This window comes from Thermobia domestica, chromosome 10, assembly GCF_964235325.1.
Source record: "Thermobia domestica chromosome 10, izTheDome1.hap1.1, whole genome shotgun sequence".
In the NCBI taxonomy this organism is placed as follows: Eukaryota; Metazoa; Arthropoda; class Insecta; order Zygentoma; family Lepismatidae; genus Thermobia; species Thermobia domestica.
This window is the reverse complement of record NC_137463.1, coordinates 179,755,804-179,775,634: the sequence shown is the minus strand read 5'-3', so window position 1 is coordinate 179,775,634 and position 19,831 is coordinate 179,755,804.

Sequence of the window (19,831 nt, the reverse complement as noted above, 5' to 3'; positions counted from 1 at the left end):
TTGCTGCAAATCCTCACATCAGTTCTCGGCAAATCGCACGAAGTTCAGGAATGTCGCAAAGAAGTGTTCTGCGCATACTGCATGAACACAGATTCCATCCATATCACGTTTCATTGCATCAGGAACTACATGGGGACGACTTTCAACACCGCTTGAACTTTTGCAATTGGATACAACAGCAATTAGCAGTTAATGATGATTTTATTTCACAGATACTTTTCTCTGATGAGGCAACTTTCACGAATACTGGTCAAGTGAATCGGCATAATATGCATTATTGGTCAGTAGATAATCCTCATTGGTTAAGGCAAGCCGAGCGTCAACGTCCATGGAGTGTGAACGTTTGGTGCGGTGTTTTAGGTACTCGAATAATTGGCCCATACTTCATAGACGGGAATTTGAATGGTCAAATGTATGCCGATTTTTTAGATAATATTTTGCCAACACTACTGGAAGATGTCCCACTTCAAACAAGAATGAATATTTGGTTTCAACAAGACGGATGTCCAGCGCATTATTCACGGATATCTCGTGAGGTTTTGAATAGAAAATATCCTGATCGATGGGTTGGACGAGGTGGTCCTCAAAATTGGCCTGCACGATCCCCTGATTTAACTTTTTCCGACTTTTTCCTGTGGGGAACGCTAAAAGCAAAATGTTACACGGAAGAACCAACAACCCCAGAAAATATGCGGCAGCGCATAATCAATGCATGTGCAAACATTAGCGAAGAGACACTTAGAGCAGTAGAATTGTCCTTCAGAAACAGAGTTGTAATGTGTATTGCAGAAAACGGACACCATTTTGAACATTTGCTTCGGTAAAATATGGAGCTTCCGATGGTGAGAGGCAAGGGGACTCACCTTAAACAAGCACCCCGATGGTGAGAGGCAAGAGGACTCACCTAAAACAAGCACCCCGATGGTGAGAGGCAAGGGGACTCACCTAAAACAAGCACCCCCATGGTGAGAGGCAAGGGGACTCACCTGAAACAAGCACCCCGATGGTGAGAGGCAAGGGGACTCACATTAAAAAAGCACCCCGAAGGGAACAAATTACTACTACGTCCACGTCGTTGTTCCTGGGTAACGCTAAAAGTAGTTTTAATTGTCGAGTTTATTTTCAAAACGGATCTTGTCCATTTTTTCTTTTTTAAATTGAGATATCAGTAGCTTTGAAATCTTTGAGGTCGTATCTTTCTGTTTATGAATTGGTTTCTTGCCAAAACTGTCTAAAACATTTTAAAAAAAGTAATTTGAAAAGTAGGTTTTTGTTCATAAGTGATATTGTCCACAACAACATGGCGCACTGATAAGGAAAGGATTTTTTAATTATAAAACGGCTCTTTTCTATAACCATTGAATGACTAGTTGCCATTTTCGGTTCAAATTGTCTTTTGTCCCAATGCTATGCATTGCATCAGCAAGCAAGATAATAGTGATAAACAATTAAATTTCACGGGATTTACATTCATTTCTCCTTCAAGAAAGAATATTGTGTTATCACCGGCTATAACTGAAAATTTGATAAGGTTTTAACGATAAGGTTGGTTTTATTTACTACGACGCCATTGTTGGAGTAGCAAAAGTAGCTTGAAGAGTGTAATGAAATCACTCTGTCCTATTAAAAAGAAGCTTTCCGGCGTAAATGTCCACGGAGATGGAAAGATTAAAAGATTTGAAAGAGGAGGATGTTATTATTACACCAAGTCCACCTGGAAACGGCAGGAAGAAAATGCGTAATCCTGACAAGTGGAAACGCAAAACGTAAAAATTAAAAGAGTCAACCTATTCACCCAAATGTTTGCACGAAACACTTTAACTGTAACCATGTAGGAGGAAAGACTTAGATGTACAGAAATGTGTATGCAAGATATTTGCAAATTTCACCAATGCTTCTATTTGGTTAAAAATAAAATAATCCAAGACAATTTCATATTAAAGCATACGAAACCTTCAACACCACAACGAAAAAGACCAAAGAACAACAGGGAAGAAGCAACACAGCTTTGGATTCGATATTACGATCCGAAATGTGATAGTGACATCAAAACACTGCTGATAGTGTGTAAGAATTTTTTTGTTGTGTGTTAGGAGTATCTGAGAAACGGTTTAAGCTAATATGTAAACGGAATTTTGAAAGTGGATAGCTGGCATCAGAAAACAGAGGAGGAGACCGTAAGTCCCATATGTTTGAAGCCAAGAAGAAAACTGTTAAAACATTCATTGAAAGACCAGGCCCGCATTTAGGTAAGTGCTATTCTATGCTCGAGCACAGGGCGGCAGAATTTATTGGGCGGCAAAATTTTGGAATTTCTCTAAGATTCACAATAAAGTAATATTTAAAACTAGCAATCTGCAGAGTCCCGCGCAAGGGCGAGAAAATATGTTAAAAAAGTTATCCTTTCCCACCACCCTTCCAAGCGGTGAGGATGAACTTAAAACATCATGAAAAATGATACCGTTAAACTTAGCGACCTCGAAAACTATGAATTCAACACTAATATCTGTCGTTTTCGATTACTTTTAAAATCTCGCCCCCTTCCTGGGGAGTGGAATATGACCTTGAAGTTGAAATGTATTAAAGCTGTCGTTATACATCTCAGCGACCCCCCACCCAAATAACTGAATTCAACTATAATAATATTGGTCGTTTTTGAGGGGGCGGCAAAATTGTGCGGGGAGCAGCAAAAGGGCACATAGGCGCACAATATTATAAAAACGGGCCTGTGAAAGACTAATTCCTGTACAGAAACATTATTGCAGACGAGAAAATGGAAAGAAGCATTAGCTGCCAAGTTATTTGTCTGTAGCAAAACTTCACCAACTGTACAATAACGATGTGGAAAACGATCTTCGGGTTCCATACTCTTATTTGTAACTGAATACAATATAAGTTTTGGAAGTCCTGCTGTAAATAAATGTTCGAAATGTATGCAGTTTGAGTTGAGACTTCAATCAAGGAATACCTCTTGTGAAACTGAATTTTCGATACATAAGAGAAAGGTGAAGCCTTTCATTCCTTATTGAAAAGTAGAAACAATGATGCAATCACTTTATTATTCGACTCGCAAAAGAATCATGTTCTTCCTCGAGTTCCAGATCAAACCGCCTATTACAGCAGCACAATTTTAGTTGTTTAATTTTACGATTTACGAAGGAACGTCAACCGATAGGCAAACAAAGAACAAATTGTTTACACAGTATATTATTGGACAGAAGCACAAGTAGCCAAAGGATCATCGGAAATTGCATCAGTAGTGTTTCATCGTCTGCAAAACACGTCATGTGAAGGCGTATCAGAAATTCGACACTTTGTAGATGGATATGCAAGGCAGAATAAGAACTCTGCTAAGATTTGCATCTTGTTCCATTGGCTGAATGAATGCACTATATCTAACTTCTCCAGGACACTCCTATCTCACTTCTCATCGTGTTTTATAATAGGATTGAGCTTGAGCTTAAGGGTCGTGATACAATGATACAGCCTAAAGGATATGCTAAAGTGTTCCGTAATCATAAATAGTAATCGAGATGTTTGACGAAACTGCCTTGTACAACTGGAAGTAAGTATCGTAAGAAAATATGAAGAATCCAAATGAATGGCACTTCAAATTCCACAACTGTTAAAATAAAAGTTATGTTCTTGCAACAGTACCAACTTCACCCATTGCAGTAAGGGGTTCGTATTTAAGATTTCAAATTTGCCCTCCTCCCGCCCCCGGGGGTGGGGGCAGGGGCTCGAGTGTAGTATCATTGGATGTCCCCCTTCGAGGCGAACAACTTTTATTACAACTTTTTCAAAATCCGATTTGTAGTTTTCCAGATATTAAAAAAAAAAAGGTTTTAAATGCCTCATTTTTCAAATCTTTGTGAGCCATTTTGATTTTTGTCGATTACAGCGCCATCTATCACGCAACGAAAATATGTTCAATACAAAAGTTACGTATTTTTTCACGGGGAATCAGAACATGGAATAAAAAATGTGGGTTCCTATTTAAGATTTCAAAGTTGCCCCCCCTGCCGCCCCCGGGGGGTGGGGGCAGGGGTTCGAATGTGATATCATTGGATGTCCTCCTTCGAGACGAACTTTTATTACAACTTTTTCAAAATCCGATTTGGAGTTTTCCAGATATTCAAAAAAACAGTTTTAAATGCCTCATTTTTCAAATGTTTGTGAGCCATTTTGATTTTTGTCGATTACAGCGCCATCTATCACGCAACGAAAAAAATGTTCAATACAAAAGTTACGTATTTTTTCACGGAGAATCAGAATATGGAATAAAAAGTGGGGGTTAATATTTAAGATTTCAAAGTTGCCTCCCCTCCCGCCCCCGGGGGGTGGGGGCAGGGGGTCGAGTGTGGTATCATTGGATGTCCCCCTTCGAGACGAACAATTTTTATTAAAACTTTTTTAAAATCCGATTTGTAGTTTTCCAGATATTCAAAAAAAACAGTTTTAAATGCCTCATTTTTCAAATGTTTGTGAGCCATTTTGATTTTTGTCGATTACAGCGCCATCTATCACGCAACGAAAAAAATGTTCAATACAAAAGTTACGTATTTTTTCACGGAGAATCAGAATATGGAATAAAAAATGGGGGTTCCTATTTAAGATTTCAAAGCTGCCCCCCCCTCCCGCCCCCGGGGGGTGGGGGCAGGGGGTCGAGTTGGTATCATTGGATGTCCCCCTTCGAGACGAACAACTTTTATTACAACTTTTTCAAAATCCAATTTGTAGTTTTCCAGATATTCAAAAAAACAGTTTTAAATGCCTCACCCGGTACCGTATATAGTACCATAAGTTATAACTACATAGGATCCAAAACCCATGAGCTCCCACTGGGAGTCAAACCCGGGTCTCTCATGCCAAAGACATGTACGCCAACCGCATACCCATGATTGAGCTCTACACTTTAAAAGAAGAGAGGACACCCTACAAACATTTGTAAATTGCAATAAGCGTTTAATTTACCTGTTATATATTTGAAATGCCTTTCTAACTTGTTCCCAAAAACATTTTCTATGAATTTGATTGGGACTTTTTTCTGATCGTCCTCAACCTGGGCTACCCGTATTTTCAGAGTTTACTATTTCTTTCATTTCGTACTTATTCAAATCCTTATTATAGAAATCTGAAATCATCACTGAATGCGAGCCTTGTGATGTGTCATTTGAAGTCTTTTGATAAGTCATTCAAAAAATATGTATTTCTCTAAATTTGGTTGAATTCTGTTGAAAAATCGAGTGATAAAATTAAATACAACTAGAATGAAGTGCATTTTAATCTTAAACTGAACTCAGTTTTGATATTTCGAGCAGGATTTAATAAAATTTAAAGAAATATTTACAAAATAAAGAATACGAAAAGATTTTTCAAATAATTTATTATCTACTTCGAAAAAGTGAAAATGAAATCTTTCAGTTTTACGTCCCACGACTATGTCCTTTAGGTTAAGGAAGACGATGATTAAAGCAAGTGAATGATAATGGAAGAATTGGTGGATAAGAAAGTGGGACGGAACAGAAATACCCCGAGAAAATCCACGGACACGATGCTGTCCCCCACCAACTTGCTTGGCAGGGGATCGAACCAGGAACCCCACGCACCAGAGATGAGCGCCCTACCACTGAGCCACTGTAATTCCTTTTTTCTACTTTCAAAACTGAAATGGGGCGTCAACTCTAGGAAATGGGGCGTCAAAATTAAAATAAACGTGCTTAAATTCTAGCACCTTATTTTTATAAAGTTTGAGGTTTTAATTATTTTATTTTGAAGATTTCATCAATTTGTTTGTTCCTTAAATATAACCTATGTACACGCAGGGTGAACCATTTATCTTGTAACACCCTTGTTACTTTTAAACTAATATTTACATTTAAAAATCTAAAATTTTATACAGTGTAAATATCGATAGAGGAAATCATTTCACATACTTTGCAATAGCACCAGGCTAACAGTATTGCTAGTCTAGTATAAAGTTATATTTCTCGAATGTACCACGTCAGATTATTGCATATTTCAAATTTACAGATTAAGTGAAAAGTTAGAATCTCATATTTATTATTCAATATTATAAACTGTGAACCCTACAGTATCACAAACATCCATAATTTGGATGCCTTTGTGAGAGTAATATCGCAAGTGAGGTGGCCGGATTAATGAACATCTAACGTTCCCTAGTATCGAATTTACGAGTATGATTATTATATGGCACTATTTCGAATAAATAGTTACAAAATTACAAGGGATTCAAAATTAAACTTTAAAAAAAAATGCTTAGATGAGTATCACATTCAATCAGATAGGTCGTTTTCATAATGCTGGTTACGGAATATATATATATATATATATATATATATATATATATATATATATATATATATATATCTTATATATAAAAGAGAACGCACAAATCCTTTGTTCCCTCATCACGCTAATACGGCTGAACCAATTTCTTTCATTTTTGGGGGGTTATTAGGATTTGGACCCTAGATGGTTTTTATCATATCACTTTAATTTTTAATTACCAGTGTCTTGAGATAATTGACCATTCAAGTGTCCATAACGTACAAATCCTTTGTTAGTTCATCATAGGTAAAAATAAACGTATTTATATGCAACCCGCATGACCGTGTCACTCGGCGGGTTAACATAAATGACAGGCGATATAATGTTAACATTTACTGCAATCTACTATGGTTTTTATCATATCACTTGAAAGCGAAAAAGTAAAAATTATCTAAGTAACAAAGTTTATTGCGTTCCGGGGTGACCGCAGCGAAGCGGGGCGGGTTAACATAAATGACAGGCGATATAATGTTAACATTTACTGTAATCTTCTATGGTTTTTATCATATCACTTGAAAGCGAAAAAGTAAAAATTATCTAAGTAACAAAGTTTATTGCGTTCCGGGGTGACCGCAGCGAAGCGGGGTGAACGCTGCTAGTATATATATATATATATATATATATATATATATATATATATATATATATATATATATATATATATATATATATATATATATATATATTGTGGGACATTTTTGTGGGATATATATATATATCGTTGATTTTATAAAGTGATGGACGTTTAAGTAACTATACACAAGAAATAAGAGGAATTGGAATGTTAAAGTTTCCAATTATTTCAACTCAGAAAGGTAAATACTTGCTTATATAAATCAAAGAAATATGTTACGCAGGTGTAGCACTACAATCCGTATAAAACCGCATTCCATGCGGAAACCTATGCTGTGGTTCTGCAACATCTAAATCCATAGCCGCCTACAGGCGGGTTTTAGGGGGCAGCCTGCACCATGAGGTTTATTCTTAGGCCTGGGTGGGGGTGGGGGGCATAAGTTTTCATTGAAAGTGGTACAATAGAACTTAAATTATATCTTAATGATAATTTTAAGAATGCTATCTCTAAAGGAAAACTTAGCATGAATAGAGAAAAGCAATAGCTGAAAGACTACTTTTATTGTGAAGGGAAGAAATTCCAAAATTGAATATAATTTAGTTTAAGCGACTTCGGTCTCCTCTACAACTTTCTCTTTCGTGGAGGTGGGGGAGGGATGATAAATTTCTGGTGGTTGCTCACAAGTAGTTGAGAGAGTTAGTATTGCTGTCTAAGTCTTTTGAAGGTACGATAGTTTGCGTGTTTTTTTTTTTTTTTTTTTTTTTGTCCAAATAATCTTCCACAATAGTCTATGTTTGCTACAGCTATACTAAACTCAAGTCGCAAGTGGTTCTGGAACAGAGGAGCCCATAAGCGGATTTCAGGGTACAGGTTGCACCCATGGGATTATTTGGAGAGGGGCATAATTTTTCATCGAAAATGGTACAATCAAAGTAGAGAGTGGTAAATTTGGGGGTTATCTTGTGAATTTGTGGGGAAAATGATAAATTGGAGAGAAAAGTAAATTTGGGAGAAAATCTAAATTTGGGAGAAGAGAGATATTTCAGTTTTGGGGTAAAACGTAAATCTGGGGGGAATTTGGTAAACTGGGGGAAATATGGTAAATTTGAGGGAAGAATGGTAAAGTTAACAGGTTGCGCCCAAGCCCTTTGGAAATGGGACCTCCTGTTTTTAGAGCTTAAGTAAATACATAGTAACGTCTGTCTTCATAACCTTATTGTTTCGTAACGATGTAAAGTAAAATTAGTCAAGTTTCGAGAAAAGAATATGTAATTTCAACATTTTCATGAACAGGGCTTGAAAAATCCACTCACCTGGTCGCCAGTGAGGAGTACTTTTTTACATTTGGAGAGTAAAGTCCGATCAATCAGAAACATGAATTCAAGATTAAAAAGCAGATGTCACTCTTTTCATTTGTAAGAAACATGCCAATAAACAAAATAAAAATGTATTGATATGTTTACTGTGTCGCAAACTGATTTTTGTTTATTTGTATAAACACTGTGACTGCAAAATGGTCTGGCTAGTAGATTTTTTGGCTGGCGAGTACTTGCAAGCAAGATTTTTTCAAGCCCTGCTCATAAATATTAATTGATTCTGAATCAAATAAGAAGTCGAATAATTCTAGACGCTTTCATCGTCTAAAGTACAAACAAACAAGCAAACTGAATTTCCGTTTGGGAAGTCACATAAATATACAGCTTGACTGATAAAAGGTCCGTGACTCTATAAAAGATTAGTCACCTCTATTACAGAGCCATTGAATTCAATATACGTAATTAAGATAGAACATAAATCATTTTCCACTAGGTTTTAAGATTAATATAACATAGCTTTTGATAAACTTTTCGAAAGAGTAAAAGAATAAAAATGAAATCCAATTGAAGGTGACAACATTCCTACAAGAACTTTTCTCTCTGTTCGTTATAGGGTCTTACGTGTGAGAAGTTTTGATAGGAATGAAATGGCGTTTGTTGTTGTGAAGTGTTTCCGGGCTCTGCATTTATTAGAAATACACGTGTATGTATATGTCTGTGGGAAAGAGATTTTAAATCGAGATACAGTATAAATTTCACCCTTTTTACACCCTGTGTATACACTGTAACTCACGTAAACTCTATAAGAGGGTCTTTAGTTAATAATTATAGGGCTATACGATTTGGCTCATTGAGTGATGAACAGTTATCATTCTTGTATGGAATGAACAAATGAATGGAGTCTAAAACAAAGGGCGATGCTGCTGCTAATAAGCAAACGCATTAGACCGTTATTTCTGCGCTCATTATACGTCGCTGAGATTATTAACAAATGATATAATGCCGTTAATAAAAGAAGAAAAGAAAGAATCTAGTTAGTTAATCCACACGATGGGAAAATATTAATAATATAAAATATTTAACTTTTTTTCTTGCCTTTCTTTTTACACAAGATTTTTTTTTCCAAAGTTGAACTGTCATAATAAATGGTTTATTCTGCCTTAATGCCATATCTATGATTAATGTTTCCAGTGACTGTGGAAATATGTCTATAAATTTTCCCTTTCATTGCGTCAATGTCACTTTTTTATATCTCTGAATGGAGGATTATTTCTACAACATACTTGTCGCTTTGCTCAAACAAATATACGTATTCATTATAATTAGTATCATTTACCCACTGAAGAATTATTTAAAACTATAAAATTATTATTATTGTTCGTAAGAAATTAAAGGGCAAAATACACTAATGAAAGTCTTTGCGTTAGAAAAGAAATTTAAAGAAAACTGCATTAGACTCACCATAGTCCAACTAAGGAATAGCATGTCTCTACTCTAATATGGGATAATGTAGCAAAATTTAATGTTAGTACATGAAACAAGCCTAATTGAGCATGGGTCTATATCATTATCGTTATTATTAACGTCATCATAGTCAATCATTATCAATCCATTCATGATGGTTTCTTCTACTCTTCTCCACATCCACGTACCTTGGTCAGTTTCTTTCCATGTTATTTCACAGCGCTTATTAAGTTTGTCATACGGACTTTTATAAGCAGGTTTCCTAGGTCGTTTCTCTATCTCTTAGTAACTAATCAAGAATTGGTTTTGTCTATCAATTATTCTCTCCTTTTGCAATATGTTCGGCCCACTACCACTTCAATGCTTTTATTTTCATGACAATATCCGTCACTTCTGTCTTTCTGATCCATTGGTTCTTGGGGTCACTGGTTCGATTTCAGCTCGTACCAAGTGAACTTTGTGGTGGACAAACACCGTGTGCGTGTTTTTTCGGGGTTCTCCCGTTTCCTCCCACTTTATTCATTCCACCATTCCATTCATTTCTCATCATCACCGTCTCCTTTAGCCTGGCCGCCATAATCGTGGGACGTAAAACTGAAAGATTTCATTTCATTTCATTTCATTTCTGATCTATATAATTCTTTCCTTTTCTTCGCTGGTAATTTCTTGCAATTCTAGTACATTTTTCCATTACTTCGCTATGTAGTCTGCAGGCTGTGAATGCCTTATTTTGATAGTGTCTATGTCTCATATCCATCTGCCAAAACAGGAACAAATTGACATTTTACAGTTCAATATGAAGCTGCTTCTTTCGAATGCACTTCAGCCTAACTTAATACACCTATTAATTTCTTGAATGTAGCCATAACTATTTGAAAAAAAGTAGCCTACAATATCAGTGAAAAGTCTTTGATTGAAGAAGGCTAGTACCGTAGCAGTTAAGAGATAGAATGATATATAAATAAAAATATCAAGTTATTCATCAAATGTAAAGACCTTGCTCCACTACGTCTGTCAGAAATTGCTTTCAAAACTTTCGTTTCTCTTTAAAATATGAAGAAACATAAGAAAAATATGTATTTATTCTCGTTAAATTAATCCAAAAGGATCATGTTGTAAAAATATTATTTTAATACCATATTTATTTCATATTTAAATTTTGGTTCATGATAATACGTATTTTATATGAAACATTACTGTACAATTTTAATATTTACTTAAATTCTTACCAACTACATCTAGCATTTGGCTGAGCTAAAAGTTTTTATAGGACAATCTCTCTAAAACTACAAAAACATAGACATAACTGAAAAACTTCTTCACTTCGATTGTTGTTTGGCGTTGTTTAGGGCTCCTTTTCAGCACCGAAGCAATATGAAACATGCATCTACAGTTTAATATGGTATATAAAGCACTGTAATGCATTCAAATGTAATGCTTACCCACCACGAATCGAACCTAGGACCTTGTGCACCAAAGACGTGTTTATTAACCATTAGACGAACGGGAGGAGAGAGGGCTTTGTCCACGTAAGAAAAAAAAAAATCATTCCAAATAGTTTCATTCGCTCCCCGTCATACCAGATTTTATCTGTGAAAATTCCACAGAGGTCTTAACTGAACATATCGCGGTGTGCTGTTGGTATGACTACTGCCAATACTTTAAAGAAATTTACCGTGGACTTTTTCGTAAGATGAGCAGATACGTCGTTCAAATTGATAGACCCTAGTAATAGGATTTCACTTGGGAAGCCTTTGGGACCTTAAAGTATCAGAGAATATACTATCCAAAATCGCTAGCGGTTCCATTTATTTTTAACATAACTTACCAGAAAACAGCATATAGAAATCAAAATATACATCAATCCAACTTAGTTTATGAATTGGCTGTCAACTGTATTAATTGTTAAAAGTGACATCCATTGAGCCCTCTAGTGACCAACGCGTATCCTATTGGTGCTCGTAGTTTCGAGTTCGATTCCCGATTTAACTCTTGTGATGGGATAGCGCAAACATTTAATTCCACAATCATTCACTATCATTAATCATCTGTGTCCTTTAGCTAAAGGGCATGAACGTAGGAAGTTAAACTTAAAACGTTTCATTTCACTTGGCCGCCATTGGTATGGCGACACGTAACTCAATGGCACCTCGGGACCGATAGCAATTCGATAGTCAATATTTGTCAAACGTGTAATAAATCAAGTTTTGGAGAAGTTGTGTAACATCTCCAACTAGATTGAGATGGTGGAAGATAGGTTCCAGTGGCAAGATTTCTATGCGCGACAAGGAATCTTTGAGTTTCTTAATTCATTTAATGAAATTTCTATTTTATATTCCTCGCATGTGCCCCTTAGGCAAAAGAAGACGAATGATAAATGAAACTTAGTTGGTCAGATTCCTTCCATTTTAGCTTTCATTTCAGCACCGGGGCTATATAAGATGTAGTTCTACAGTTTAAGATATAGCTCAAGCCACCGTAATAGTTCGAATTTTAAGACTCTCCCTCAGTGACAGCTGGACGATATGTTACGATATGATCTTTGTCATTCCATCACTTTGCTGGATAATTTCGATGCATCAACCAAGCCAAATAAATCAGAACTAACCCCTACTTTCCAGAAGTTGTTCGAATCGTCTGAGTGCGTCTTCGAAGGACATTTGTCAATGAATACAGCAATTATTGCTGATGTCATGAACCAACTTCGTAAAACTCGAATGAAATGTTCAAAAATATTCGCTGATCTGTTTGATGTATCATTTGGGAGCTGCAGAATGTTTACACACGTATTCGCGGAAATTTCGTGTTTTATAGCTATTTAACCACTTTAGTGAAGAATGTGGGAAGACAGCGAAGGGTAATATCCCCACCTATACTACTTAATCTGTCACCTACCATGTCCCTATTAGTGCAAATGCACAGGTTTTGGGCGTCCTCAGAAAAAAAAATTGAACTTCAAGATGTCTTCAAGACTATTTCTGCATAAAAGCAAAGTCTATCCCCTTTGAAATATATCTGAGTGGATTGTTTCATCATTTTCCAAGGTAGAAGAAAAATCTTAGTATCGAACCCAGATTGTGCTCCTTCGATTATTTTAGAACGTGTTTCTATATCTGTGATAGTTTTGTAGCTTATTTGTCATGAAACGAAAAATAAGAAGCGAGAAAAAATAATTTTTAACAAAAGTATCCGTTATGTTAAAATATTGAGGAAATATGTAAACATCATACACACTTTTGTTACACTGACTCAATAATTTGGCACAAGAACGACGTATTTAGCTTATTTCTACGAGATGATATTCTAGTTTAATTCTGTGCCTTCGCACGAATGCCATCTTGAATATGAAATTTCCCAATAAGAGTCCAGGTGGCCAAATGGTTATCTTAGATTTTTTTCATTGTTTGATCGCTATCTGACAGGTTCTGAAGAGATCTACTACTATTCTTTCCATTTCTACAGCTCTTAGGGACAGAGCCTGAATTATGAGGTGTAATAGGGAACCCTTTGTGATACTTTGTGCTACAAATGAACATCCTTAAAGTCGACGTGCTCCCAGAAACAAGTTGAATTTAGCCTGTCTTGATGGGTTTCAACCAGTGTTCGTAGGTTTTCTTAATAATATTTCCATCTGACACAAAAATTCTCCCAGTGGCCTTTCATAGCATAGTGGCTAACGCACTCGCCTTTGGTGCGAGCAGTCCTGGGTTCGTTTCCCGGTAGGAACACTTCATCGATAATGTGTAAAATCTGGCCAGTCGTCCTGAGTGAGATTTTCCTCATTCATACCAGGTGGGATTTACTTAATAGTCCTTTGCCAGTTCCTTAGTTCCCAATTCTTTTCTTCCTCCTTAATTTCCCGGGTAGCGTAATCGCCGAGGATCGTCATCCCTCATACGTGACGAGCTAACATAGTCATATCTGCCGGAAGTTCAGAAATCTGATTCCTAATCCTAACATAAATTTTCCTTTTTAAAAGTTAAATTTCCCCTACTTTGTAAATGGCGGTCTTCTGCACTCGTGACACTAGTTTACTTGAATGTTTCTTCATTAGAAGAGAGTACTGAATTTGAGCAGGAGAATTACTTTTGACCTTAAATAAACTCTATGATTTGTCCCCTCCTCAATACTATCATCCTTCTCCAGACACAGATCTGGATCATTTGTCATTTGGTGTAGGCTAGTTAGCAAATTGTTCTAGAGGAAGGAGTATGATTTTTTTTTTTTTTTAAGGAGGTTACCGTTTATACACATCAAAAGCAAACCTAAAGTCTTCTTTCAAAATATGAAAGCATTAATAACCAACCATAGACCTTATACGCATACATTATAACACACATACTTTCACCTCCCTTGTATTTAAGAACTCTCCGGATGTACATGGAAATATTTCCACCAATGTGCAATAAAATAAACCAGAAGCTACTAGACAGTTATGCAGGAGAGCGAAAAGAGAAGATAGAGACAAAGGATGAGGTGACAATATCTATTTTCAAAATGACTGATGCTACGCCAAGTCAATCACTTTAACCCCCTTTAACACTATATAGTATTTCTTCAAATCCTGCTACAGAAAGGAAAATATTTTTAAGAAAAAGTTCCAAATAACCTCGTTGCCAGTACTGGCAAGTATATTTCTGAGCAATAAAATAAGGCAAAATATTACTAAAAATATGCATTAATATCACTTTTGGCCTAATTATGACATATTGCTAAAATGTGATTGAAATATGTATTTATATGACCAATAAAAACCGAATTTCCATGTTCACAAGAATCGGAAATTTGTTTATATTTAATTAGAAACGAAAGAAGATGCCATGATAAACATATGACAGAATACAAATCCGAGCCATAATAATAATAATAATAATAATAATAATAATAATAATAATAATAATAATAATAATAATAATAATAATAATAATAATAATAACTTATTATTATTATTATTATTATTATTATTATTATTATTATTATTATTATTATTATTATTATTATTATTATTATTATTATTATTATTATTATTATTATTATTATTTTAGGGTCTATATTTTCAACATACTAGTTTATTGAAGCATTGGTCTTGTAGGAAACGTACGAATAAGCTATTCATAAGGAAATTAAAATCGTTTGTCTTTGCGTTTATATGGGTATAAATTCTGAGAAGAAAAAGAAAGAAAAATAGTAAAAAATAAAAAAAAGATGGAACTCAGACACTGCTATACAATAGTATATTAATAATTACGCAACTCTATTTGCGTAATTAGGCAAGTGAGAGTAACAAAGTGGATGACTAATTTCAGTTGTTTCAAATACTTTAACGTTATTTTTACAAAGTTTATTAATTTTGGAAAAATGATATTCTTTCCTTTTCTTATTTTTAACATAGATATTCTTCATTTGCTGTTCGCAATAAACAAGGTTAATAAACACACAACAGACGAAATCAATTTGAGGGGTATCCACCGTAGCTATACCCTTATCAGGATCTCAAGAAAGAAGGACTGAAAACAACTGAAGAGAATTTAGGTTCATCAATTGTTCACAATATAGGGGCCGCGGTGACTCAGTGGTGCTCTCCCCGCTGGTCTAGTGGCTAGCACATGCACCTTTGGCGTACAGGGTCCAGGGTTCGATTTCCAGTAGGAGAATCTTTGGAATTTTAACTGTCCTCGATGTTTCTGTGTTCGTGTCCCTGTCGTTCTAGGTTAATAGAAAAACGAGTTAACCGAGTCAAACAAGTAAAACCTAGTAATAAGTAGTTGAGTAAGTTAATGAGGTTAAGTAAGTTAATGAGCACGTTCGGTGAATCAGTTAAAAAAAAAAGTGGCGGAGCGTTCATCTCTGCTGCATGGGGTCCTTGGTTCGGTCGCAGCTCTCACCAAATGAGCTTTGTGGTGAACAAGCATCATGCGTGTCGGTTTTTTCGGGGTCCTCCCGTTTCCTCCCACTTTTTTAATCCACCATTTCATCAATTTCTCATCATCACTGTCTCCCTTAGCCTAGTCGGTATATCCGTGGGATGTAAAACTTAAAGATTTCATTTCATTTCATTTTGTTCTCAATATAAGGTAGGGGGGAGGAAATGGGACACAACATTCGATTGTAACTCAATTTGACTACCTCCTAAATTTGAACATTTTTAACCTAAATTTGCCTTTTCCCTACTTGCTAAATTTAATTTCAAAATTCCCCTAGATTAGAGAAACGTCCTTCAACCTATGAGAACTAGTTCTCATGGCTCCCCGAACATACACTTGGTTATGAGCTGACGCCACCTACAATGAGAAAGTTGATGGAAATAGCTTCCGTACTAATTCGTGCTGATTAAGATGTCGATAGCTATTGAAACAGCGCGTTACTACTTAAAAATGCATTTGTAAAAGAAGAATCGTATATAGAAAGGCGATTCACATGTCCTTTACGCAGACATCCTTATCATTTATCTAAGATAAAAGACAACAATTATGCAAATGGCAAACACTATATTAGCACTTGTTCTTCACATAAAATTGCCTTCACACGTTAACTTTACTCTTTCCCACACTTCCAGCTTTTGACGTCGTAACCAGTAGTAAATTTCCCAAGGGTTGGACGTAGCACGCGAAAATTAAGTTCTCTTTAGAAGAGAATGTAATCTAATGGGAAAAAAGGACAAGGGAAAATATTTTCGTATACGCATCATAGTATGTTCCGCCCTCTACTTATGAAGCCAAGGACAGAACAGATTAAGCTAATTGTTGTGTTATTATTAGACTTATAGATAACACGTGTGAGTAGGGGAAGATTCTTTGTTGTGGTGGTTTATGTTGTTTTAATTCTCTCATTCGCATGAGAAATTATAATTTTATACTGCCGTGATAGAATTTTGATATTTATCAGAAGCCCGCCCACGGACTAGAACGGACTTTGCCCTCAGATGACCACATGCAATTCGGGGCTTGACAATACAATATTAAGACGTAAAATTACAGCTTCCAAATTAGAAAACAGTTCCAAACTGACTTTTTTGTGATGAGACAGATTAGCCACGTGAAGACGAAGAGGTTAGCTGAGGAATCACAACGCATGGAACCTTCTTTATTTAATCATGTAATCTATCACTTACGGCAAAATACATATGATTAATAATCACGATCAATTGAATACGGGGGCGTAATTTGTGTGAAGGTATGGGAGCAATTGTCTCCCACCAGAGCTGTAGCCATCCCGATTTCTTGGAGGGACAGAAATTAATACTAAGGGACACAAATTAATAAACGTTAAGGAAAATCACAAGACTATTTTCGTATTTATTTATTTATTTATTTATTATTTATGGCATCTGTAACAGAGCTGTTACTAATTTTTATCTTGCATTTTTGATCCTATCCACTTATCTAAAGAAACAACTGAAAATTTTAGGAGATGACTGAAGATGGCCATTGTCCACAGGGATTGGTAAGTTTTGACCACTCTAACTACGAGTATTCTCTACAGTTTATTTCAATTTGCAGTTAACGTTGTGTATCTCGATGCAACTACACCTTCGAAATGCATCTAGTCCCACACTTTTGATGCTTGTCATGGCTCGCTAATAAGTAGAGACCGGATGTTAGGCAAAATGCCTATTCTTTATTATTAAAGATATGATCAAAAATAACGTTTTAAAGTTTATATGGGGGTTTATACTTTCGACTTAAGCCAATTTTATTTTGCCTATTTTGCCTATTTTGCCTATTTTGACCTTTAGTGCCTAAACAATTGCTTTAGTGCCTAATATTACCTATTCTATGCATTTTCTTCAAAATAAGCCTTCATTGGGAAAATATATAATTTATATAACATAAATAATACGCACATATTAAGTATTTTAAACACAAGCACGTGGTACGTTACGATATATATACATGGTGAACTTCAAAGATGTGCACATACTTCGGGAGGTGATTAGTAATATCAAAAGAAGACAAAATGTTTTCATGTATTTTGTCGAATTCCGTGTCTTGTACGACTGACAGAGTGCCAATTTGGTATTGAAAATCGAATCCTGACAATTGGAACGGAACCGAAAGATGTGCACATACTTTGAGAGGTGATTCGTCACATGAAAAGAAGACAAAAAGTCCTCTTGGATGTCACAAATCACCTCCCGAAGTATGTGAACACCTTTATGTCTCGTTTCAATTGTCAGGATTCGATTTTGGATTCCAATTGGTCACCCTATCACTCGTACACGACGCAGAATTCGACAACATGCAACAGGACTTTTTGTCTTCTTTTGATGTAATGAATCAGCTCCCAAAGTATGTACACATCTTTCAGGTTCACCCATTATGTATGAAATGCATAACAAGCTTCGTTTTTATATATACAATAAAAGAAGATATTAACAAACAATTATGTTTCTATATTCTTTGAACATTATCTATGACTTGAATCTATTTTTTAATGGTATTGAGTATTTATCTTCATTATTTCGAGTTACATTTTAGTGCCTATTTTACTGCCTATTTTTTAAATTTTTAGTGCCTATTTGCCTGCCCATTTTCCAGGTTTTTAGTGCCTAAACATCAGGTCTCTACTAATAAGGCACTTTAGTTTCAAATTCTTAGAATGAGGAAAGTAATGGGGAATACACTCATGTCCAAAATGATTGTCGCATATTTATAACTGTCTTCTTGTAAGAATATAATTTGATAATGATTTTGCAGGGTACTTTTAATACTGATATTATGTTTATAATCGGGAAATGCATATTTCTGGTAAATTTCATAGGAAAATAATTATAAATACGAAAATTAGAGTGAGTAAAACAAAATGTTGCTAAATGGACAAGAAAGTTTTATTTTCGTTTTATTGTTCTTGTTTTCTGCTCTTTTGACATGAAATTTGCCACATACACGTCTTTGCCGATTATGTATACACAGTGGCGTATTTAGGGGGGTGGCTTCCGGGCTTAAGCCCCCCCCCGAAATCTTACTTAGTATAGCAAAGTAAATGAAATATCTTGCAGAATTTTCACATTTCCAGGCAAATCCCCCCCTGAAAGTTAGCAAAGCCCCTCCCGAAACAAAATCGTAAATACGCCACTGTGTATACACTAACATTATAAGAAGTACCAGGCGAATTCGTTATTAAATTATACTCCTACAACAACGTATTTAAGACATGCGACAATAATTTTGGACATGAGTGTATATCCAGCAAGAAGCACATAATTTTACACAAAAAATGTTTAAAATGCCCTAAATTGAATTTAATCTGGTAAGTGAAGTTGCACGAATTTCGAATCTAGCTTTGCTTCAATTTTAAAATTCTTTACCAGTTATGTTGTAACGGGAGTAGAAAATGTGAAGGCTGTACAGAAAGTACAAGATGTTTTGGCCTATCGCGGCAGTTGGCAGGGCTAGAGTCGCCATCTTGGTGTCAGAACGTTGTCACACTCAGTACACATCCAGCTTGGTAGCGTAAAGACTGTGCCGCTCTTACTGTGTCTTCTGCAACGTGTTAAAATGTGCGCTGCAGTAGAATATCCCACCTTTTGTGAGGTGCGTTTTGTGATTAGGTTTCTGTTGGCAAAATAAAAAAAATAAAAAAAAACTCAATTGAAATTCGTCAACTGTGTAAAGTCTACGGACATGGAATAATGAGTGAAGACCGACTGAGACAATGGAGCATTGATTTTAAAAATCGCCGTTCCAATTTTCATGATGAGGACCTCAAACTCACGGGAGGTGTTCGATCACCCACCATACAGTCCGGATTAGGCGCCGAGCAACCACCACCTCTTCCCAGCGATGAAGACATGACTCGCTACACATCGCTTTGATACTGACGCCGAACTGCATGTCGGTGTAAGCCAGTGGTTGAAATCGCAGGAGGCAGATTTCTACCGCTACCATACTGAAATACGTGTGCCACTGTATGATGTTTTAATTTACATGGCGATTATGTGGAAAAGGAGCTTAAGAGTGTACCTTTCAAATGTATATAATACAATTTAGTTTGTTCATTCTGTTGCTTTAAAAAAAATTCAAAATGTCTATTACTTCTGGATAGTCCTCGTAATTTACAACGGGAAATTCCCGCTCTATCCTCTCTGTTACTGGTCTGTCCCCTTACAGACCTGTTTTTTGGGGGA